This window comes from Miniopterus natalensis, chromosome 9, assembly GCF_054644295.1.
Source record: "Miniopterus natalensis isolate mMinNat1 chromosome 9, mMinNat1.hap1, whole genome shotgun sequence".
NCBI lineage: Eukaryota > Metazoa > Chordata > Mammalia > Chiroptera > Miniopteridae > Miniopterus > Miniopterus natalensis.
Genome location: NC_142089.1, coordinates 74,532,591 through 74,557,447, shown reverse-complemented (window position 1 = coordinate 74,557,447; position 24,857 = coordinate 74,532,591). Strand labels below are relative to the sequence as shown.

At 43.0% G+C, this 24,857-nt stretch overlaps 1 protein-coding gene and 1 pseudogene across 1 annotated transcript in view; both read left to right on the top strand.

The window, feature by feature from the left end:
* LY86 (lymphocyte antigen 86) overlaps positions 1-24,857 on the top strand; it is a 61,599-nt gene that overhangs the window by 8,487 nt on the left and 28,255 nt on the right. The gene's annotated exons all lie outside the window — the stretch shown is intronic.
* LOC148092507 (oocyte-specific histone RNA stem-loop-binding protein 2-like) lies at positions 18,007-18,602 on the top strand (annotated as a pseudogene).

The following is a 24,857-nucleotide window of genomic DNA, read 5'->3' as shown; positions in this document are numbered from 1 at the left end:
GTTGCTGCTTGTCCCAGCATTATTATCGTTAACTGGCCTGCAAGCACGAGGAAACTTGAGCCTGCCATGGTAAAGTCAAAACTATAATTAGCAGAGTTATTTAGAGGAATAGATGAGCTCTGTCTGCACAGCTGGGATTCGTCTGTACAACATTTAGCTGCCTTGTCATCTTAGGACGTCTTTCTGACTGTATATTCTATGTGATCTCTGGCATTGATTTGGCTGTTGTCCGAAATCTATCTGATTTTTATATGACCACTTGAGCTGATCAGTCTTTCCGGTCCAGTTTTCTCTGGCTCGTTCACAACTCTCTGTCCTTACTCCTGCCTGCTTACAATAAGGGTAGAGAAAACTGCACGGTTCTCTCTGGTCTATCCACAGGGGTGGAAAGACTCTGAGTCTCCAAATGACTAAGAGCAAGGCCTGGAGCTCCTCTAGTGCTTAGGATGTGACCCGGCTTCCTTCCTGTCATTGTCAAGGCTGCACAGCCCAGAAATGCTTGCTAAGTAGTTATTAAAAACAGAATCGCAAGAGATGAGGTCTTCAGGAGCTCTAAGAAACAGTGTGTCTTTCTCTCTGTTCCCAGCAACTGCCTGGCGTTGCTAATGCCATTTGCTCCAACCAAAAAGAGAGGGAGGTCCCCAGTGGTCTCCCCCCACCCTCTGAGTCAGGCTATACTGGCCGTGGCCTCCGCTCTGTTTGCAATGCTGGGCCGGGGCAGCCAACCTCAGTTCGCAGTGGCTGAGTAGCTGCAAGTGGAGGAGACTGGGGAGGTTACTGTCAGTGTGTGACAGTCAGCCCGTGGCCACCTCTTGCGGTAATGGATGTTAATTGGTTCTGGGGTGAGGGCTATTACATGACCGTCTACTTCTCCAGTCCCAGCATTTGCAGGCGCGTAGGGAGAATCAGCACCCTGCCAGTCCCCGCCCATGGTCTCGGGGTAGACTTGAGGACCTCCTCCAGAGCTGGGAAATGTTCTTGTCAGATAGAACCTCAGGGCTTCAGTACAGGCGTCTCCTTGTTCAGAAAAAGCTCTGAGCCAGAGAGGCATGTGTCCTAACCACAGCCACAGGCTAGATGACAGCAGAACCTGAAAGGGCCCTCCCAGGTCAGCTCTGCTTCCTCTCTCAGCATAAAAGCCATGAAGTGAGCTCACCCAGTTCCAGGTCAGAGATACCACATCCACTGAGACCAAGCCTCTCCCCGACACCCACATCCCCAAAGTGCAAAGGATCCTCTTTATACACAGCCCTTCTCCTAAGGCCATCTGCCCACATCCCTTCCTGCCCACGTCCCTATAAAACAAGAGCCTTTGTACATACAAAAGCTCTGTGAGGGCTCATTAATAACACTGAGACTCCCAACAGTTCCATAAATATACTATCATTGCAGATTTTACATAGGAATGAGTTTCATAGAGCAGTGAAAACAAGAGCTTGTTTGGAATAAGAGCTGCTTTCTTCTGTCCTATGAGCCTCACTTAGAATTCTAACAATGGTTAGAAAACAAATAAGTATGGCAGAGAACAGCTGACGAAAATATGACAGGTGACTTGGGCCCCTAACGCCCTAAAGCTTGGATGCCAGCAACCTGCTTCGCCTGGTCTTTTCTCCACGTGTGAAAAAGCTTGCTAAGGACAACCAACTGCAGCCATCAGGCAAAAGCCCAAATTCTCCCATCTCCCCTCCCCTCCCGTCCACTGGGGTCATCCGACTCGGTCTGATTGTGGATGGAGGCTCATGCCAAAGGGAAGAGCCTCAACTAGGAGCCTCAACTCTCCAGACTCTAGAGTTCAGCCTGATCTACAATGAGCTGTTTGCAATCCAAGTGGAGTAGAAAGTCAGCAGTAAGATTATGTTTCCAGGGTGAACAATAGCTTTTCTGCCTCACACTTGGCTTTGTTTTCAGCTAAGTTAAAGGGCAATTCTTATGTGAGTGTGTACATTTCAAAAAAAGGAAAATACCTGAGGAGAAAATTGCTAATGGCCCTTGGTTCACTTGAACCAGCGGTTGAGCAGAGCACAGACTGCTAATCAGTATCAAGTGTCTTAACAAAAATGCGCCTGAGGTTTAAGAGCAAATAACCAAAATCACGAGCAGCAGGCTCCTGCGCAAACATCGCGGGCTCTCAGGGACTCGGCAGTGTTGCCTCTAGGGGTGCGGACCTTCAGAATTCTGGAAGGTGGTGACAGAAGAGAGAAACCTCAGTTACTTCCTGCAAGACCAGTCCTCTCCCCACATCTCACCCATTCCAGAAGATGCAGAGCAGGGTCAAAAATTCAAGCACCGCCCCTGCTGGTGGGGCTCAGTTGGTTGAGTGTGGACCCATGCACCGAGAGGCTGCAGGTTCGATTCCCAGTCAGGGCCCATGCCCAGGTTATAGGCTCGATCCCCAGTAGGGGGTGTGCAGGAGGCAGCCGACGGATGTTTCTCTCTCTCTTTCCCTCTACGTTCCTCTCTCCCTAAGTTCAATAAGAATATATTTAAAACAAAACAAATCCCCCTCAAATACCCTCCTGGAAAAGGCAAATTATGACTCAAGTAGGTCAGTTGTAATATACAATAGGAAATGAGAGAGATGAGGGCGCTTGCCTCATCTCAGGAGGAAACTACTATTCATTTCCATCTGATCATCACGCGGGCTTGTGGGACCTTTGATGCCCAATCTTCTAATTTTTTTGAAAAGGAACAAGAGTTTCTGATCTAGAGACACAACTTCCTAATTTATAAATATAGCAACTAATCTAAGTGTTTTTAAACATTATGCAGGCTAATAAAATATATCTGGTAGCTAAAAGCACTCCATGGGCTAGCAGTTTGCAGCCTCTGCTAAAGAGAGGGGAGAGTTTAGCCTTTTTTCACCACTCAAAGGATCTCTAAAAAGCTATCTCACAGTTTAGTTTTACCATCACTATCCTCTGTATCAAAGTGATGTCACCACATGAATCCCCAAGAATGCCAAATATGTAATAGTTAAGTAACCGTTTATTCAATGTGGAATATTCTTATTGGTCTTGTTATACCCAGGTTATGCGAGACTAATTCACACAGAGACCAAATTGAGTGTTTGGAGTTTTATTTAGCCGCCGGCGGTGGCTATGAGCGGGCTCATGCCCTAAACAAACTCGCAGCCCCGAACGGTCTTTGCAGGGAGAATATAAAGGCAGAAAAAACAAACAAGCTACATTCTGTTTGGTTAAGGGGGAGCCGTTCGGCCAAGGGGACGCAGGTGGTGGAGCTAGCGAAGCAGTCTACAGAAGCTAAGATAAGCGTTCATTAACTTTCTTCAGTTATCTATCCGCTGGAATTTTGTGGGCTGCGATCCTTTACACAGCTCCAGGAAAGAAGAGGTCCTTGCTTCCACATAATAAATGCTGTTGCTCTAGTTTATCTTAAAGTAACAGTTGTAAGGGTAGAAGATGGGGTGCTGTACTTCAGTCCAACAATTAAATACTCAGGGATGTCCACTCTGTGCTATTTCCATCATCACCCAAACACCTGGAATTGCTTATTAGATCTTGTGCCAATTTTGACCCAAATCCATTGAAATGCTTCTTGCTACCTACAAACATCACTAAAATGTATATTTCTAAGAGATAGGAAGGAAGTAGGAAGCCTAGAGTATAAATACTCTAGAGATGGAAACTATTTCTTAGAATTTATCTTCGAATCCACATTTAACACCATGTACATAGTCAATACTCACTATAAATTAGAGGAATTGGTTTAAATATTAAGTTTAGTGTTTCCTCACAAATGGTCCTTGACACAAGTGCTGAATGTAAATTTACTTGAGAAAGGATCCTAAGAAGCACCAAAATAAAGGGAAGAAGTGAGAGAAGGGAGTAAAGGAAACCAATCCAGGTAACCACTATGGGCAACTGGGATTTGGCCTCTCTGGGGAACTCTGGGAGGCCCTGTGACAAATGAGTTAGAGTGGTTAGATCTGAAGGGAGAGGACACTGAAGTATTGCTCTATCGGCTCTTACCTGCTGTGGTCATTCTTGGGGACATTAACTCCCCAGCACTCTGGCTGGACTGTGATGGGGCAGCTCACCTCCACATCCAGAGGAAGCCCTCAGGTGGTCATAAGCATTTGAAAGAAGGCGGCTTTGGAGAAAATGAATGGCCTTCTGCAGTGTCCTTATGCCGTGCAAGATGGGAAATTAATTCTTCCACGAAGCTAGGACCTTTAAAGAGCTACATCCAGAATTTTTAAAAAAATTGATACGAAAAAAGTATACTATTCAGAAAAAGTAGAAGATAAGAATGCTTATTTAACTTTACCTGGCCTCTAGGAGAAGTAAGTCTTCCCCGAGAATTAGTAACCCCAGACCTGATATCACATGGAGGATGGTGGTGATGGAACAGAAAGCATTCTGATGCCCTTGTCCTTGATCTTCTCTTATTCAGGGGGAGCCGAAAGATAATGTTCAGTTTTACCAGATGAAAGAGTGCTAGAGATCTGTTGCTCAACGATGTGAACACACTTAACACTACTAAACTGCACACTTAAAAGTGATTAAGACAGATTTAATGTTCTGTGCTTTTTACCACAATAAAAAAAAATAAGTGCCAAGAAAAGCTTTTTTTTAAAAGATAGTGTTTAACTTTAAGCTTTGTTAAGTAAAACATTCATGTTAGAAATTCAAGGGTAACTTAAAAACTAGAAATATAGTATACAACTTTCAAACTAGTAAAAGAAAGACATTATAAAACACTCCAATCAATCCAAACGAATGCTGGAAAGAAAAGGAGAAAGGAGTATAGGAAGATCCAGCATAAAAGAAAGAAAACTCGCTGGCCAACTGTGGCTCAGCGGTTGAGCATCGACCTATGATCCAGATTTCAGTTCGATTCCAGGTCAGGGCACATGCCCGGGTTTCGGGCTCCATCCCCAGCAGGGGGCCTGCAGGAGGCAGCTGATCAATGACTCATCATTGATTTTCTGTCTCTCTCTCTCTCCTTTCCTCTCTCTGAAATCAATAAAGACATATTTTTTAAAAAAAGAAAGAAAACTTAAATATAAATGAGAAATAATTACAAATATGTTAGAAATCCTAATAAATATAAATTGATTAAAGTAATCTGATAAAAAAGAATATCAGATTGAATTCTAAAAATCCATTCTCTGTGCTCTTTACAGAAATGTACCTAAAATATACATCTACAGTGACCCTCACCTTTATTGGTGAAACACTGAAAGCAATCCCTTTAAAACTAAGAATGAGACAAGAGCGCCCATCACCCCTTCTAGTCAACATTGCACTAAAGACCTTAGCCAGCAGAGTAAGGCAAGAAAAATAAAATGCTTAAGGATTTGAAAGGATTTACAGTATGATTGTCTATACAGAAAAACCTAACCTAAATATTATTAGAATTAATAAGAGAGTTGCATTATCAGCTTATTTTGGGACCGATTTATGACATTATTTCAGGAGATAGCACGTGTAGCTTTGGTTAATTTGTTTTCATAGGTATCGAGTATGTAATTACGTGTATAGATGACAATTGTATCTATTCTTATTTTTTTTAATTCTCGCCTGAGGATATGAGGATATTTTTTCCATTCTTTTCAGAGAGAGTGGAAGGGGGAGAGAGAGAGAGAGAGCAAGAGAGAGACGGGGGGAGAGAAACATCAATTGGTTGCCTCCTGCATGTACCCTGACCAGGGCAAGGGGATCAAGCCTGCAACCAAGACACTGTGTGCCATTGACTGGGATCCAACCTGAGACCCTTCAGTCCTCCAGCTGACACTCTAACCACTGAGCCAAACAGGCTAGGGCTCTGTTCTCCTTTTGATGAATATTTAGGTTGCTTCCAACTTTTGACAATTGCAAATGGTTATGAGTATTTATTACTTACGTTTTCTGTCAGAAAAAATTTCTCAGCTCAAGACTTTTTTTTCCAGTTTTCTGAAGCTTACGACCAGGTAAAGGTATTTAGGAGAACTGCTCTTAGTTTCACCAGTTTTGTCTAGTGATGTTTCCATACAATTACAGTTTTTAAATGTTATACTCTGAAAACACAAACAGATGGCAAGAAAAAGCTGAACAAACATGCAAATGGTGACAGCAATGGCGTGAACAAGAAGGGTGAAGGGTTGAGTTGGGGTCTACTTGAAATTTTGCTGTGATCAACTCATGTGTTATGTTTAATTTGTGCGCAGGGCTGGTGGGGGCCGCGAGGCTGTGGTTAATTGGAAGATGTACAGTTCTCATTTACTAATCTGAAGTGAGGTTTCTCATCTTACATTTCATGTCAGCTCGCTATCTTCCCATGTAATTTTTTATATTTTTAGCAAAAGTATTTTAATCCTCTAATCAGGAAGAAGCACCAGGATTGTGTTGATTCAGAAAGCAGAGAAACGAGTCCTTTACTTGGTTAGGAATTTGTTTTGCTGGAAGAGGGGAATTTTGCTGGCAGACGCCAAAGGAAGCTGGTTCTCGTCTTCTCCATCACCGACCAGCAAGGGCTTGTAGTCTCATCTTGTTCATGCTGTGGGATTCTGTTCCCAGGTGGTCTATGTTCCACCAGTGACAAAGTGCAAAGGAGAAGTTCGGGACTTTCCCATGGAAACATCTCTCTCTCCTTCCCTCCAGGGAGAGCTCAACTGCAGAGCTCTGGCTCCACTGCACGATGTAAGGGGTGCAGGAAGGAATGGTGGACTGGTTTTCAGAATAACGAATTCTGCTTCCCTGATTTCAGTACAAGACATCCTAGTAGAAACTCCTGTTGCCTTCTCAGGAAATCTCCACGGTATCTTTAGGAAGAGCTGATTCCATGCCCTGGAGATACTGGGTGACCAAGGTTCTGCGACCCTTCCCCTTCCTTCAGATGCCTCTGCGTGGGGCACTGTTCTGCTCATTCTAAATCAGGATGGTCGCACTCAAACGCAGTGTCACTGTATGGTCCCTTTCCTGAACCAAAGAGGAGGGTCTTTACATGTATTATGCATTTCCCTGTAGTTCACAGGTTGAAGCTCTACCCCCCAATGTGATGGTATTTGGAGGTGGCACCTTTGGGAGGGACTTAGAGTGAGATGAAGTCGTGAGTTAGATGAGTAATCCCTGGTAGGATTACTGTCCTTATAAGAGAAAGAGACCAGAGCAGCAGTGGACAATTTACAACCCTCTGCAGGACAGCAGCACTCAGGGAAGAAGAAAAATACATTAAATTGTCTCCAGACTAGAAAGCATAGGAAACAATCTCAAGAATTAACACTTGCTCTGCAGGCCTCTGTATGGCTGAGGGTGGACAAAGCTGCATCGGGGGCTCTGAGTGCAGCCTTGGGGAGGGAGGATGGTGGCAGCCGTCCACGCTGCCCCTCGCCTGTACGGCATTAAGGACAGTTAACCATGGCTGCTGGTGCACTTTCCTGGCTCTTAGCATTTGAGTCACTTCTGGGAAGACCCTTCTCATGTCAGGGAGGAAGTCTTGCCGCAGACTCCAAGGCTCTCAACCCCCACAGTGGACTACTAGCCGCTCTCCTGATTTCTCCCTGGGCAACAAGCTTCTGTGACAAGAGTTTCTTTCTAAAAGAAACTCTTTTCATTGGAGGGAATGTAAAATCACAGCCACTCGAAAAAACAGTTGCACTGTTTCTTATAAAACTAAACACATACCATATAACCCAGCAATCCGAATCTTAGCTATTTATCCCAGAGCAATGAAAACTATGTTCATTCAAAAAGCTGTAAGTGAAAAATCATAACAGCTTTATTTGTAATAGCCCCATACTGGCCAAATGTATTTCAACAGGTGAATCGCTCAACATGTTGTAGTGAATACTACTCAGGAATAAAAATGAATGGACTGTTGATACACCAAACCTGGAAAGACCTCAAGGACATTGTGACAAATGAAAAAAGTCCTGTCTCAAAAGGTCACATACTGCATGGTTCTCTGATGTAACACTCTCAAGATGGGGAGAGTGTGGGGGGGCTGGGTGTGGTTATCAAAGGGCAGCTCAAAAAAAATCCTTTGTATCTGGATCTTTTTTTTTTTTTTTAAATATATCTTTATTGATTTCAGAGAGAGGAAAGGAGAGGGAGAGAGAGAGATAGAAACATCAATGATGAGAGAGTCGTCGATTGAGCCCACAACCCGGGCATGTGCCCTGACAGGGAATCGAACCCCTATCGCCTGGATCCTAGGTCAACGCTCAACCACTGAGCCATGCCCGGCCGGGCTGTATCTGGATCTTGAGTGTAGTGATGGTTACTTGCAAAAAAATTGCATAGAACTACACAAGAGCATGTGCACATGCACACACATGTATGCACGCACATGCATGCACACATGCATGGACCCACACACAGAGTACACATAAAAACTGGTGAAATCTGAAGGTGGTCTGCAGAGTGCACCAGTGTCAGTGTCCTGGCTTTGATATCCAGTTATGTGAAATGTTACCATGAGGGGAGGCATGTGAAGGACACACAGGACCTCTAGTACTTTTTGCAACTACCTGTAAGTCTATTATTATTTCAAAATCAAAAGCTAACAAATGAAGGCCTGGCCTGTAGCTTTGAGCCTAACACCCTGCATCTCACTTGCAGGGGTACCATCAGCAGTGCAGGCCCGACCCCCCAGTGCAGGCTCCACAGCCCTGGCCTCTCGGGCAGCTGAGAAGCTGGCACCAGAGCGAACGTGAAGCTTAGGATGGTGCCAGGTTCCTTCTTTTACAGGTGAGGAAATGAGGGCTCAGTGAAGCCAGGTGATTGCTAGCTGTCACCCTAATTTAAATCCTGAGTTAGGTGGAAGCAGCTGCTCCCAGAACCCCTCTAACAGCCAGCGCCCTAATATGGTGAGCCCAGCAGGCCAACACGAGACAGGGCTGGGGTTTTTGTATTTCTTAAGTGTGTGTGCATGTGTGTGTGTGTGTTTATTTAAAGGGTGCAAAGGAGAAACTGTGGGCATTAATGGGACAGTGATTTAATTCCACATGATCAGCAAAGTCAGCAAAAGGGTGAGAAAGCTGAAATTAACTGCAAGGCATGGGCCAGTGATGAGGCTGGAAACTGTTTCACTGAAGTGTCTCCTTCTCTGGAAGTCATAGGAAGAGAGCGGAGATCCACCCTTCCGGCGCCACTTTAAGCTTTGTGGCATCATGTGACCACTGTGTGGCCACGGTGTTTACCTTCCCTTTCTCTTTCTACACTCTATGTTCCCAAAAGCCAGGGGCTATGTCTGAAACGAAATCATCTTTGGATCCCCACATATAGCTCAGTGCTCGGCACATAGTAGGAGCTCAAACCACACCTGTGATTGGATCATTAAACAACAGGCATCACGTTTATTGTCTCTCCTGTCAAAGCGGCGACTCTCACTCTATTTTCTCAGCATTTACCAAAAATAGGAAAAATCAACTTGTTGGCACGCTTGGATAGCTGCTCTGACTTCAGATATGTGTTCCAGACACAATCTAGTTGGAGGAACATTTACCCCCAGGTCTGAGTACTGAGAACTATGAAGGGAAAGTAATCTTTATTTCCCCGTATATCAGGAGTGGGCAGACTGAGGGTATTTGAGGGTTAATTGACTTATTAAAAAAGAAATGTGTTTGCCAAACCTTTGAGGAAATGGATAAACATGCAGGCCTTTCTTGAAGTCAGTTCAGTCTCTGCTAAGGAGATGTGGTCCCTCACTTTCCCATCTGATTATTGACCAACGTTCCTTCACTTGCTCAACCTTTATCTAGCACCTATTCCAGCCCAATGAGCCAACAGGGGTTGTCAAAGTGGGGACTCAGAAACAATAAAGGGACTGTGCTGGTTTTGGTGTTTCATTCTCAAACTCTTAAGGAGTTCTTGTTTGGAGAATTCACAGTTTAAACCTTCTACCTCTCTCTCAGAAGAAAAAAGCTGTTCTCTCTGTGTAGCCTCTATTTGTGCCTGTGTCCAGGACCAGAGGAGCCTCTCAGGAATAAAATAGCGTTCAGGAAATAAGTAGGTGGATGAGTTGATATTCTGTTCCCAGAGGTCCTGGAGGTTTGTGGAGAGACACTAGACACACACAAGACAACACACTCCACCCAAGTCACCCCCTCGGGAAGAAGGGTGCCCAAATTCCCAGGCTGTGGACCTGGCCACCTTCATGAACACAGAGGGCAGAGGAAGACAAAGCTGTTCAGGCTGTAAAGATGCTGGTCCCCTAACTGCATCCTTAATTAAGGCTGGATGTCCTTATAATTTATAATCACAGGCAGTTTTGTTTTAGTTTGATTTCAGGGACTGCTCTGATCCCACCCACAAATGATGGGTCTGAACCCCAGCATAGAGGTCTGACTGAGTCCCTGCAGGTGACCACTGCTCCCACACAGGCCCCAAGGCTTCTCCCGGCCCAGGGCTCCCCCAGCCCCAGGGCTCCAACTCCCTTCTGCCAAAACCCTGCTGTGCTTCCAAGTTCTTCCCCACCTGTGGAGTTTGTCACGGACACGCTGTGCTTCCTGTCGCCATTCCCCAACAGCCTTCACTGTCCATCATTTAGCTCTACCCTCTTCATCCCTGGACCCCAAACTTTTCTGTGCCTAGGTTAGTGTTAGGCATAGAGTCAATAATCGTGAAATGAAATAAAAAAAATTCTCTTAGGGGCTGTTACAAGATTCTAACTAGGGAGAGTCCTGCCTTTCTTGAAAGAATTCCTTATCAAGTTATGGGGTAGCTGCTGAGGCCCCAGGGGGCCTGGTGTGGCTTCTCTAGAGAAAAAACTTAGAAATAAGGTGAAATATTGCCATTTGCAACAACATGGATGGACTTTCAGAATATTATGCTAAGTGAAATAAGTCAGACAGAAAAAGTTAAGAACCATATAATTTCACTCATATGTGGGATATAAAACTGAAACTCGTGGTTACAGACAGCAGTGTGGTGGTTGCTAGAGGGCTGGGGCTGGGGGTGGGGTTGGGGTGAAGGGGGCCTAAAATATGGTGACAGAAGATTATTTGACTTTGGGTGGTGGGCACACAGTGCAATATACAGATCATGTACCCTTGAAATGTACACTTAAAACTTATATGGTTCTATTAACCAATGTCACCCCAATAAATTTAATAAAAATAAATAAAAGTAAATAATTTTTAAAAAGCCGGGGGAGGCAGGCAGGATTATGGTGACAGGTAGCTTGTGGGGAGGGGCATGCCTCCTTGAAACCTTCAATCTTCATAAATTCTATAAAACTTGTGAACAGGTTTGTAAGAAGATTTCTGAAGAAATCTCTGGAGGGGGTGAAACTTTTAGCCTGGAGGGATGCATTGCAGATTTGGGAGCCCATCCACCAGCTCATGCACCAGAAGTGAGTGCAGAGCTTGGTTAGCTTGGTGCGGCTCATTACCAGTGGTTTTCCGATGAGGCTGCACAGTCGAATCAACTGGGGGTATTGAGAACTCTCAATGCCAGGCAGCACCCAGCCTTCTAGGGTGGGGCCCAGTCTGGGTATGTTTAGAGCCACCCGGGTGATTCCAATCTACAGTCATGTCTGAGAACCAGTGGTGGCAAAAGTCCCAGATTGAGAATATTATGCTAAGTAAAACCACAGATTGTGTTCAGCTCAATCCTATTTATATCTCAAGGGCTGGACAGCCCTGGTTGACATCTAGGTTTTGTTTCAGAAATATCTACTGAACTGGACTAAATTATTTTACACCTAGAGTGCTCTGTTAAAAAAAAAATTTTTTTCTAAAAGAAGTTGGTTTCATCTCCTACAGCTGCAATGAAAATAGTCACCACTGCCCTTCTACCGAGTGTCTATTTTTGCCTGGCACTGGCCTGGATGCTTTGCGTGCTTTACTCTTCTTAATTCCTACAAACACCTTCCAGTGCCTCAGCTTTTTAGTCTGTACCACACCAGTGTCTTTTGGGTGGAGAAGCAGCTGCCCCTTTGCAGGTGGCAGTGACCTCCTGGACCCCAGCCAGCAAGCCCAGCCAATTGGAACCTGGGTTTTTGTCCCTTCCTATGACCAACCAGCAGCTAAAGAGGAGCAGAGTCTTAGCACCTGTGTTGGGACTCATTTTGCCTCTGTCCTAAGCTCTGCTTCTTTCTTTTAATTAGTGTCCTCTCTTGCCTTTGTCCCTCCCACATGGCAGCATGAGGGCAGAGCAGGGCTGAGAGCCCTGGAGGCTGAGTCTGCAGGCTAGACAGTCCCTTCACTGTCCTAGGTCTCAGCCTCTGCTTCACATAATGGGGATATTAATACTTGATGTCCTGGCCACTCATGAGAATTGGGAGAGAATCGATGATTGAAATACACTGTAGAACTCCCAATACTTTGGGTTCAGAGCCAGTTCTGTAAATGAGCAGAGGGGGCTTGCGTCAGTTGTCACCTCCCAGCCAGTTTACCAGTTTCTATCACTCATGCTTTGTGTTCCACAGCACCAGATGCCAAGGACAAACACCTTAACTTTTTTAAAAAAACAGACCCATTTCACAACTTCCAGAAGCTGGAGGGGATTTCTTTTTAGCATGTCCAGCATTTCCAAAACAGCCCCAGGCTCATCTTCACAGCCACACACCGTCAAGCAAACCACCCTGCACACCTGGCCCAGCTCTTGTCCCTTGTGAGAAGATGAACAGATTGGCACAAAATGAAGAAATGAAATATGATAAGTGTATCTGGTCATGTCTCGATGTCACCAAATACTGTCATGGTTCCGACTGTGCCTAAGCCCAGGAGTCATGGAGTACAGGGAAGATCCTTCTCTGGGAAGAGGGTCTGCCTGCTAGCGAAACCTGAACCTCCACCCTGGAGGTGCAGTGGAGACACCTGCTCTGAATTCTAATCTCCCATTAAAATAACAAAACAAAACAAAAGAAGTTAGCTGTACCTAGTTTTCCTGTCTCATGTGGACTGACTCAAAATTAGTAAAAGAAAGTTAAACAATTATCAATACCAGATAGAACAGGTAAGTTCCATGATGCCTCTAGAATTGGGGGGCTCTGGCAGATTCATCACTACTTAACCAACACTGGCCTCTGGTCAGCACACTGGCTTGGTCAAGAGCCTCCTGCCCTGCTCAGTCCCATAGTAGCTAGCAGGGTCTGGCATGTGTGACTCTGTTAATAAATACTATTGAAAGAGTGAATAGCAACACTGTCACTAAGATTGAAAAGGGGCCAGGGAGATTAAAGATGGTGACAGACTGAGTGGAAGCTACACTGACACTCTCCCAGGATCAAACTGGACTTACAACCAAAACAGAGAAAAAACATCCTGAATAATTAACTGCAACTGAGGACAAGCTGGAGAGCAACTTCATAACCAAAGAGGAAAAGTGGAGACCACATAGAAACTGGGAGGAAGTGTGGAGGTGCCAGAGGGCTCTTTGGGCTCCCACAGGCAGCAGCTGAAGGTATAGAGGGATGTCTCAGCTGTGGGGGTTCCCACTGAGGACTCTGGGGCCTAAACCCCAGGCTGAGATTCCCAAGCAAGAGCACCAAAACTGAGAAAGGTGCCCACATAACATCTGGCTGTGAAAAGCAGCCGGATTTCTGTCTGCTAGGGAGAGACCGCTAGAAATGCACGCATCCTCTTAAAGAGCCAATGCACAAAGTTTTGTGTGCAGCCACTCATCTTGGGCTCCAGCAGGAGAGCAGAATGGACTGGAGCTGTGTGAAGAGAATCTGGGGTTGTGGACTCTGGGCTCTGGAGAAGGAGCTTAGAGGGCACCCCTCTGGATTCCTGTGCCGAGTCATTCCACCATACAGCAGAGGACATCTTTACAGTCAGACATTTACCTTCCAAGCAGCTTTTGCCTGAGTGGGAAGCAATTGCCCCACCTTGTGGAAAACCTCTCTGCCCTACCCCCTGGAGTTTCTACAGCCTGAGGCTCATTAAGAGAATCAGATTAATCAGCCTGCAGGCAGAGGCAGATCTCAGAGTGTTTTGAGTCTTTGCCTGATCTTCTTCTGGACCCTGGCCTTGGGAAAGCAGATTTTGGTGTGCATCTGGATCCTGTCCAAATGCACTCAGCCTCGACATAGGGGACCTCAAGCCGTGGCTTGTTGATAGCTCCAAACATGGTACTCAAGGCCAGTTACAAACAGTGTCTGACATTGGCCTGCACCAGAGACCCTCCAAAAAGACTGAGAGTCTAGAAGACCTACCTAATACACAGAAACATACCCAAATAGACAGCCAAAATGGGGAGACCAAAAAAAGCCCCAAATGAAAGAATAAGAGAAGTCCCCAGAAAAAGAGCTAAATGAAATGGAAATAAGCAATCTATCAGATATAGAGTTCAGAATGCTGATTGTAAGGATGCTTAACAGCATGAAAAAAGATATGGAAACTATGAATAATGACCAGTCAGAAATGGAGAATCACATAGCAGAAATAAAGAATACATTGGAAGGAATAAACAGCAGGTTAGAGGAAGCTGAGGATCAGATCAGAGAATTAGAAGGTGGTAGAAAAAAATCACTCAGAGATCCAAAAAAACCAACAACAATTAAAAAACAGGAGGACAGTCCAAGGAAGCTGTGGGCATGAAACATAACAATATTCACATCATAAGAGTGCCAGAGAAGGTTGAAAGTAAGCAAGGGTTAGAGAACCTGTTTGAAGAAATGGCAGAAAACTTCCTTAAGCTGGTGAAGGAAAAAGTCACACAAGTTCAGGAGGCACAGAGGGTCCCAAGCAAGAAGAATCCAAAGAGGCCCATGCTCAGACACATCATAATTAAAATGCCAAAAATTCAAGACAAAGAGAGAATATTAAAGGCAGCAAGAGAAAAGCAATCTGTTACCTACAAAGGAGCTCCCATAAGGCCATCAGTTGACTTCTCATCAGAAACTCTACAGGCCAGAAAGGAATGGCATGAAGTATTCAAGGTAATGAAAAGCAAGGATCTGAAACCTAGGCTTCTCTATCCAGCAAGGCTATAATTCAAAATAGATGGTGAAATAAAGAGCTTCACAGACAAAAAAAGGCTAAAGGAGTTTATCACCACCAAACAAACATTGCAGGAAATGATAAAGGGACTGCTATAATAAGAAGAAGAAAGAGAGAGAGAGACATAGGCATAAAAAATTAAAATGGCAATAAAGAAGGATCTATCAACAATAACCTTAAGAACTTTAAGAGAGAGATCAGCAGCAATACAGTCATAGTCATAGACTTTAACACACCACTGACTTCACTGGATAGATCTTCCAGACAAAAAGTCAACAAAGAAACACTAGATCAGATGGATTTAATTGACATTTACAGAAGATTTCATCCCAAAGCTGCAGACTATATATTCCTCTGAAGTGCACATGGGTCATGCTCAAAGATAGACCACATGTTAGGATGCAAAACAAGTCTCTACGAGTTCAAGAAGATTGAAATCATATCAAGCCTCTCAGATCATAATGGCATGAAATTAGAAATCAACTACAGTAAAAATACTCAAAAACATTCAAACACATGGAGGCTAAATAGCATGTTATTAAACAATAAATGGGTTACCAATAAGATCAAGAAGGAAATAAAAAACTTCCTGGAAACAAATGAAAATCAATACACAACAACCGCAAATCTAGGGACACAGTGAAAGCAGTCCTAAGAGGGAATTTCATAGCACTGCTGGCTTACCTCAAAAAGCAAGAAAAATTTTTAGTAAACTATCTAACCCTACAGTTTAAAGAATTAGAAAGCTTCCCTGTGAAGCTGTCTGGACCAAGGCTTTTGTTTGCTGAGAGTTTTTTTTATTACTGCTTTGATTTCATCAGTTGTTATTCAGGTTTTCTGATTCTTCCTGATTCAGTTTTACATGATCTCACTCATATGTGGAATCTAATAAACAAAATAGACTGAGAAACAAAATAAATCCAGAGACTTAGAAGCATGGAACAGACTGATGAATCTCAGGGGGAAGGTGGGGGTGGGGGAGTGGGTGGGGAGAGATTAATCAAAGAACTTATATGCATATACGCATAACCCATGGACAGAGACAACAGTGTGATGAAGGCTGGGGGGTCGGGGGGAGCAGATACGGGCTGGAGGGGATTAATGGGGGAAAAGAGAGATATCTGTATTACTTTCAACAATAAAGATAAATTTTTAAAAGAAAAGAGAGGAAAAGAAAATTTTTAAAAAGCAAAGCAAAGAAAAGAAAAGGGGCCAGGCCAGGGAGAATGAAGTGTCTATGAAATACACACCTTGCATAGAGAAGACTATAAAATGTTGACTATATGTTGACTATAAAATGAGAGAGTGAAGTACACATATGTCTTTTAATGAGTCTATCACTCAGTTGTATGGTATTATCATTAGATGATGGAAGTGTTGCAATCCAGATGAGAGCAGACACATTTTCTGGTTTGGCTTTGTACTCCCAAAGCCTGGTGCTCTTCTTGCCAAATGTCAGATACTCAGTGAAATGAATGAGAAGTTAAACTGGAATTCCCATTCTCATGCCACTGTCACCTAGAGGACAGGTTCACATTTTCACTTGTCCTCATGTTAAAATTCTGTGCTATATGGCCCTCCTGGTAACACACATTTCAACTGTGCATTTAGTGTTCATTGTTGGACTACTCCTAAAATGCAAAAGATCAAGCATAACAGCCTCTGATGGGTCCTTATTTTTCTTAAGACATTTGGCGAGGTATTTTGGATAAAAGCTCATCTTCATTGCCATTTATTTGTTTATGGTCTCTAATGTTTCCATTATGGTACAAAAACCATCTCCTCCTAAGCAGATGGAAGCCAAGTTCAGGTTATCATGAGGGATGGAATTCAGAGGCCAAGGGACCCATGCAGATAAATACCCTTTTTCGGTCAATAATGCCTTCCACTGAATTCCATTTCTTTTGTAGTTGGAAGCAGACAAGTTGAGGAATCTAGAATTTTGAACTTGGCTGCCCAAACATACCTTCATACTCAATAATGCATTCACCAAGCTCATCAGACAGCCTGCAAGGTGTTCGAGTTCTTGCCCTCTCACATCATGAACAATAGATAATCCACTGCGATGACGCCCATTCCATTTTTGTTGTAGTCGATGTGATGAATATATTTAAGCATTTTGAATACACAAGAAGCCAGATTACATATCTGACTTTAAATGTGACCAAAAAAACTTGAATGAGGATGGAACTACTCTTATTTGAAATAGTGGCCCATCAGGGGTCCTTGCTGTGCTATTCTGTGGTGACAAGATTTGACAGGTGTTAAAAAAGAAGAGATCAGGAAATGACAGGACAACATTTACCACATTATGCCATTTCTTTTTCTTCAAAGTCAAGGAAGTGTATGAGGAAAGGGGTGACACCAAGGACAGACGAAAGGAAGGTTAATTTTGTGTTTTTATGGTAATGAATTTCCAGCAATGACATCTCACTGGAGCCTTGCTCAACATACTCTTTTTAGAGATTCACAGTGACTCTTGAATGTTGTCCTTGCATCACTCAGGAAAATTAAAACAGCCCAATCAAAATACAGCCAGGCAAGAAGGCAGATTTTCAGATTCCTAGCTAGACCTGTATTGCAAACAGAGTACAAGTTTACAGAAATGGTAATCATCCAAACTAAAAGAAGATATCAGAAGCAAAGTCTGTTTGTTATTTTGTTTTATTTGGAAAAGAATTCTAAAAGGTGACAGAGGAATACCTGCTACCATCTGGCCTGGGACTAGGTTTTCAACCACACTCAGAAACTCTATCCTAAGTGCCAAAGCAAATTCCCACTATTATGATGATGAAGCTAAGGTGCTAGCACTTTCTCCGAGAGCCTACCAAGTGTGAGGAAAGATCAATATTAGTGGCCTCACAACTTAGACTTTCCAAGTAATTGCTGGAGCCCAGCAAGCTGCAAGTGAAAGCTCACTTCCTTTCTGCTATCATCAAAGTATCTGACCTTCTCTCCTTTTCATCACTTATCCAACCAAGTGACATTCTTGGGCACACCCATTAGAATAGACTCTGGCTGTTTGAAGATGAATAAAACATAGCTCCTACCTTAGTATATATAATCTGTGAAAGAAGCAAGCTAGCAATACTTACCACATTTATGGTGGTAAAGGCATGACAAAGATATATACAGCATGCCATGGGGGACCAGAGGAAGGACAGGTAAAGAAAGCGCACCTCAGCACAGAGCCCTGCCATGCCAGGTGGGAGGTAGAGACAGATGAAATTGTCCTGTAGAGGCTGCAAAAGCAGATAGATTATGGCAAGCGCACACCTGGTTACCAGTGCTTTCTGCAGCAGGTCCCCAAGGCACAAAGACAGCCAGGACTTCATCCTCAAACACCAAACAAACACAGGAGGTACAGCCACTGCTCCTGGGATGCTCAGATCAGGCAGTAGAGATAAGCCTTACATTCCTGGGACCCCCCAGCCAGCCTCTGCAGGGCAGGGGGGTTGAGGGGCAAGGAATGGAGAGCCTCTTAGAACCAATGGATTCCACCCCTTTGGATGACCTCCTGGATGACTGGTTCCAGCCCCTGGAACCCTAAGAGAATCTAGATAGAGACTAGAAGGGAGCCCAGTTTGCAGACTGGGTGGCTCCTGACTTCTTTCTTCCCAGGCTCTGTGAAGATCCTTACCACTGGTTCTACTTTCTAACTGATCACAGTTACTTATCCGTCCCAGACTTGGGTGGGGTACAAAATATTTAGGGAAAACAGGTATCTTTCAGGAGACTTGTTGCTAAGTGTAGTAGTGAGGATTTACTTGCATGACTGTTACTTTCCCATCAATTAAAAAGAAATCTGAAATTCTGCCCTACAAAGAGATCACAACACGAAAGTATTGTTTAAAACCTCTCCTTTTCCAATGTTTTGCCTGTCTGTCTAAACCTTCTGGAGAGGGGTGTTGTTGAGCTGGATTGTGAAGGTACAAAAGGCCAAAGAAAAGCAATAAAGTTTTCCTTTATGAGATCTAAAGCTCTCACAAGAGATTTATTGGAAACTGTTCAAATTGATTTTTACACTGCAGATAGAGGTAAACATGTTTTCTGAAAGTAGAGAATTAAAGCAAGTGCCATTTATCCAGCAAACAGTGAGTTAGCACCTGCCATTGCAGGTGCATGTCAAGCACAATGAGAAGGGGAGGGGTAATCAAAGATAGAAGAAGATATAATAAGATATATTAGAAAAGCCCTGCCCTTGAGGATCAGACATCGGCTGAGGGGGCAAGGCATTATCACATACAATTTTGAATAACTACACAATGTGGTCTATTGCATGCTAAATGACTGGCGTAGATCACAAGTTCATAGGAATGGAGAGAAAGAAGCTTGTGGGATGAGGTAACATTTCCCATGAGGTCAGGATTTGGATGGAAAGGAGAGGAATTACTGCAGGCAATGAGATCATGTCACCCTTGCCCTCTAAAGTCATCATTGGCTCTTCGGGGAAAAAGTCATTATTGGCTCACTCTTTGTGCTTCCACAGGACCAGGGCATACTCCTGAAAACTGAGATGGCTTTTTCTAATCTCTATAACCCAAGCACTCAGCATATTTCCTGCCACTGGTAGGGGCTCAAAAACTTCATCTCGCAAACATATGGAGCCATTTAGAAGCATCTGAATCTTGAGCTATCTATTGACCATATAAGAGCAGGAAGGATTGTGAAGGCACAATTGGAAAAGCTGTCGAGGATTCAGGCAACACAACACAAAAGGCCCCAGTACCATGATACATAAGTGAGGGTGAACTTTATGGGTCAACTTGGTCAGGCTCTTGATGCCCAGCTGTTTGGTCAAGATGTTGCTTTGAAGGCCTTTGTGGATGTGATTAACATTCACACTAGGTAGACTCTGAGTAAAACAGACTATTCTCCACACTGTGTGAGGGCCTGATCCAATCAGTTGAAGACCTTGAGAGAAAAGACAGGTTTCCTTAAGAAGAAGCAATTCAGGTTCAAGACGACAACATGAAATCTTGAATTTCTGACCTGCTGGCCTGCCCTGCAGACATCAACTCTCACCTGAATTTCCAGCCTGCTAGTTTGTCCTGTAGATGTCTGGCTTGTCAGCTGTGTCCCCTACCCTCAACCATGTGAAGCAATTCCTTATAATAAATCTCTCAGGTAGATGATAGATAGATGATGATATAGATGATAGATAATAGATAGATAGATGATAGATCGATGATAGATAGAGATGATAGATAGATAGATAGATAGATAGATAGATAGATAGATAGATAGATAGATAGATAGATGATAGATAGATAGATAGATAGATGATAGATAGATGATAGATAGATAGATAGATAGATAGATAGATAGATAGATAGATAGATAGATAGATGATAGATAGATGATAGATAGAGATGATAGATGATAGATAGATAGATAGATGATAGATGATAGATAGATAGATAGATAGATAGATAGATAGATAGATAGATAGATAGATAGATAGATGATAGATAGATAGATAGATAGATAGATAGATAGATAGATAGATGATAGATAGATAGATAGATAGATAGATGATAGATAGATAGATAGATGATAGATAGAGATAGATGATAGATAGATAGATAGATAGATAGATAGATAGATAGATAGATAGATAGGTGATATAGATGATAGATAGATAGATGATAGATAGATAGATAGATAGATAGATAGATAGATAGATAGATAGATGATAGATGATAGATAGATAGATAGATAGATAGATAGATAGATAGATAGACAGATAGATAGATAGATAGATGATAGATAGAGATATAGATAGATGATAGATAGATAGATAGATAGATAGATAGATAGATAGATAGATGATAGATAGATAGACGATAGATAGATAGATAGATAGATAGATAGATAGATAGATAGATAGATAGATAGATAGATAGGTAGATGATAGATAGATGATAGATAGATGATAGATAGATAGATAGATAGATAGATAGATAGATAGATAGATAGATAGATAGATAGATAGGTAGATGATAGATAGATGATAGATAGATGATAGATAGATAGATAGATGATAGATAGATAGATAGATAGATAGATAGATAGATAGATGATAGATAGATAGATAGATAGATAGATAGATAGATAGATAGATAGATGATAGATAGATGATAGATAGATAGATAGATAGATGATAGATGATAGATAGATAGATAGATAGATAGATAGACAGATAGATAGACGATAGATAGATAGATAGATAGATAGATAGATAGATAGATAGATAGATAGATAGATAGATAATAGATGGATAGATAGATAGATGATAGATAGATAGATAGATAGATAGATAGATAGATAGATAGATAGATAATAGATGGATAGATAGATAGATGATAGATAGATAGATAGATAGATAGATAGATAGATAGATAGATAGATATAGATGATAGATAGATGATAGATGATAGATAGATAGATAGATAGATAGATAGATAATAGATGATAGATAGATAGATAGATGATAGATAGATATGCTATATGCATTCACTATATATTCTCTATGAAATATGTGTATATTATACATATACAATAGAATATATATTCTCTGTATAACCCTAATAAACCTGTTTTATTAAATAACAAGAAACTAACTGGTGCTATTTTATTAAGCAACCAGAAGCAAACCAGCTTCACCCACAAGCTCTTTGCCCAAGTTTTTCTTCTCTCCATAAACTGTTAGAGTTGACTTCACCAGTGCATCTAGGCTATGTGTTAAAAGTAAAACCTCCCCCATTTTCTATTGTCCTTCCCTCCGCTCCCCAAGCTGTGCCTCTTTTGGAAGCATGCTATGAAATATGCTTTGTAATATCTAACACTCCTAGAGTCAGTCTCCATTCTGCTCACAGAACGTGCAAGAAGCAACACCAGCTCCTAAAGTAATGTGGGTTACAGGGAATGAACCGTGAGGTTAAGATATATTAGAAGAAAAGTCAGTGTTCTGGATCTCAGGATGTCACCCATCTAAGTACTGGATGAGTGTGAGAGAAAAAGAGAGGGAAAGGAGAGATGGAGATAAGAAGAAAAGGGAGGGAGAAAGAGAGAAGAGAGAGGGAGGAAGGCTGGGAAGGAAGGAAACAGAGGAATACAGGAGTGAGAGGAGGGAGAAAAAGAGAGAGGTGGGAAGACAGAAGAAGAGAGGAGGGAGGCAGGAAGAGGGAGACCAACTTCATGCAGCAGGAAGGACATGGACAAGCTTGGGCAGGGACTTGGGGATGAGCATGGGGAGGCTAGTGGAGGTGAGTCTGAATGAGTGTCAGTTCTTTTTCTGGGTGGCACTGCTACAAGAATTCCACCTCCTGCGGGAGCAGGAAAGCCCATGCTTCGCTCACTTTGCAACAGTTTTTAAAACCTAAGCAGTAGAACTGTAAGCCATGTATTGCACACACACACACACACACAAGTTTATGTAAAACTGGTAAAATCTCAATAAGTGCTGTGGATTATATCTTTGTCAATTTCCTAGTTTTGATATTGTACTATATTATATGTCAGATGTTAACCATGGGGGGAAGCTGGGTAAATGGTACCTCAAACCTCTCTTTATCTCTTTACAACTTTCTGCGAGAATGTAATTATTTCAAAATCTGAAGTTAAAAAGAACTTCAAACAGAGCTGTGAAATATAAAAATGGCACTAACAATATGAGAGTCGGCTCCTCCACTATTCCCAACCAGCAACCAGGCTGCAGGGCACCCGGGGGTGTGGTGGACTCCAGCACTTAATGCCACCTCCCTTGGGACCACACTGCCAGGGCTAGCAGCGTGCAACGCCCAGGGCCATCAGGCTCAGGGCCCCACTGTCCATGATGGAAATTGCTCTTCCAGAAACCGTGCCACTGGGTTTTGTTTTTCTTCCAGCTGAGCCCCAAACACTGGTTAGAAAATACGAAGCCCAGCTTGTCTTCTCCTGGACAACCATGCAGTGCCAGCCCAGGGAAAAGAGCACAGGCCACCGTCAGAGCTGAAGGCTCTGGAGCTGAGACCTGTTAGGCTCTGCACACGCTAAGCCTCACCTGTTCACCTAAGTCTGTTCTACCCCACAAATGATCCCAGAGCAGTTCCAGGCACACTGACTGCTGCCGCCCTTGGCAAGCAAGGCAGGTGCTGCAGGCTGCTTTCCTGTGGCCTCTCCCTCAGCCCCAGCGCGCCTGGCTCTCAGCTCTTTGGAGGGCCTGCTCCCAGGCACCCATGTCACAGGACAGTGGGGCAGCAGGGCTATTTGGGAGCATGCTGGGCTCACTCACTTCCCTTGGGTGTCAGCCTAAGTGCTGACATAGAACTTAGAGGCTAAGGGAAAAGATTTCATGTGAACAGACTGCATCTTTCACCATGAAGCTTTGCTTCTTTCCTCAGTTTGTTTGCTGCTGGCTACACAATGAAGGGTCCAGAGGAAACATTCTCTCTGCCCTCAAAGCCAGAGAACTGCAACTCTCATTAACTTTCCAATTCTTTCACAACATCCAAATTCAGATAATCGGTCAGTTCTAATCTACGTAATGAGAACTACTTAAAAATGCAATCCACTATCTTTTATTTTGGCAGATGATTTTATGGCAGTTGGTAATTTGGTAACTGAAAAAATAATTCTTTAAAGCAGTGGTTCTCCACCAGGAGTGAGTCTGTCCCCCAGGGAATACTTGGCAACGTCTAAAGACATTTTTGGTTGTTACAACTGGAGTTGGGGGCAGGAGTGCTGCCGGTATCTAGAGGGTAGAGGCCGAAGATGCTTCTTACAATGTACAAGATGACCCCACAAGAAATGTACATGTAACCCTTGTCATTCATTCAGCAAATAGTTACTTGGACCCTAGTATAATCTCAAGGCATTATGCTGGCCCTGAGGCTGGGGAGCCCGCCTTGCAGCATCTAGTAGAGGAAAGAGAGCCGTATCCAAGAAAGTATAATGTAATTCAGGACATGCTGAGTGCCTGCGTGTAAATACAAACCAATAGGGGGAGGGTAGAGCTTGTGAGGACGGAATTGGAGAGCGGGAGAAACTGATGTCACTCTCCCCGTGACGACTGCAAACTGCATCTTCACTCTCAAGTATAAAACTGAAATAACTGCTAGGAAAGATCACCAAAGCCCTAGGCACTTTTTCAGCAATTTGATTTTCTGTTTTTATAAACACATCTTCAGAAGGAAGCAACCTACTGCTTCCTTCGTGACTTTGTTCTGTATTAAGATTGTATTTCCTAACAATATTTTTCCAGTATCAGAGATGCTTTATTTCCCTCTTTTGCCCTCAGTGTATTCTCTCTATCTCTACCTCTAAACATTGATAAGCGTACAGTATAATTCTGTAACTGCTAACTGACTAAGCATTGCACACTTGGCTTCTTTTATCTTTCCTCAGACACCAACCTAAACTCATTCACAATCTTCAGATGTACTTTCCTAAATGTCTTAGTTGGGCTCTGTTTTTCAATACTGCTCGCCAAGTATGTAACAGAAACAAATATACTTTCACCCCCTGCTCCTACTTTCCTAGCTGAGGGAAGCCCTGGGACAGCACAGAGATGTCTATGAAGAAGTCAGATGAGCAGAAGAGAAAATGGCTTTCTCCCCCAGAAAAGTTAGTGAGCAGATTAAAGGTCACTAGATTAGATTTGCAAAGCTGAAATTGCCTTGTGATCACTTCCAGGGCAGAAACCACAGGCAATTATGCATCTTCCAGGTCAGCAATGTGGGTGATAAAACTGTCTGGCTCACTATCATTGACAAATGTGAGCTCCTAGCTCAGCTGGAATTGAAACCAGTCATGAAACAGAACTAGCAGATGCCACAGGCCTGCACATAAAATATTCCAGGCAATCTTGCAAATCAAGTAATTAACATACACCTTTGAGGCTCTGCTTGTGAATGCCCCCCTCCCCCAATACTAGGTGGCAATTATTTATGTGTTTATTTGCTTTTAAGTCTGGTTTTAATCTTGA